This window comes from Elephantulus edwardii, unplaced genomic scaffold (genome assembly GCF_000299155.1).
Source record: "Elephantulus edwardii isolate Elephantulus edwardi_28Jun2011 unplaced genomic scaffold, EleEdw1.0 scaffold00226, whole genome shotgun sequence".
In the NCBI taxonomy this organism is placed as follows: domain Eukaryota; kingdom Metazoa; phylum Chordata; class Mammalia; order Macroscelidea; family Macroscelididae; genus Elephantulus; species Elephantulus edwardii.
The window spans coordinates 121,057-121,668 of NW_006399976.1; positions in this window are offsets into that span (position 1 = coordinate 121,057).

Below are 612 nucleotides of genomic sequence, written 5' to 3' on the forward strand. Positions count from 1 at the left end.
CTGAGGGTCAGCAGTCCCAAGTTGGCTGTGTCTCCCTTTAGTCTCTGGTTCTCTGCTGAAGCGGCTGTTGCTCTTGTGTCGCTCCCGTCTGGCTGGTCCATTCCTGGTCATTAAAGGACATGTGCAGCAAGTACTTCCTGCTTCCTCTTCCTTGCTGATTGGGGTTTCCAGTTTCTTTTTTTATTGTTTTTGTGTGTACTATCAAATCAGAACTGACTGGTATAGGAGATTTTCCCTCCTTCTCCAGCAGAGCATCTGGTGGATTTGAACCGCTCACTTCTGCAATTGCAGTGCAGCTTCTTGCCACTAGACTACCAGAGTTTTGAGAGATTTCCAGTTTCTGTGGCTTAACCAACTTCATTTCAGCCGAGGGGGATGGTGAGAAGAGCCAATCCCCTTGTGGATAGACTGCCACACTCTATTTGGATGACTTCTCCCAGCCATGGAGCAAAGTCCAAGTAAATGGGTAGAAAAAACATTTTTAACAATAAACCCTTGACACCACAACCCTTCTAGTCATGCAAGATCTTTTGACTCCTACAAAATGATTGGTCAGGAATATGCAAATAAGGTGCTTGTGACCCATCCAGGGGATTGGACAGCTGGTTAACA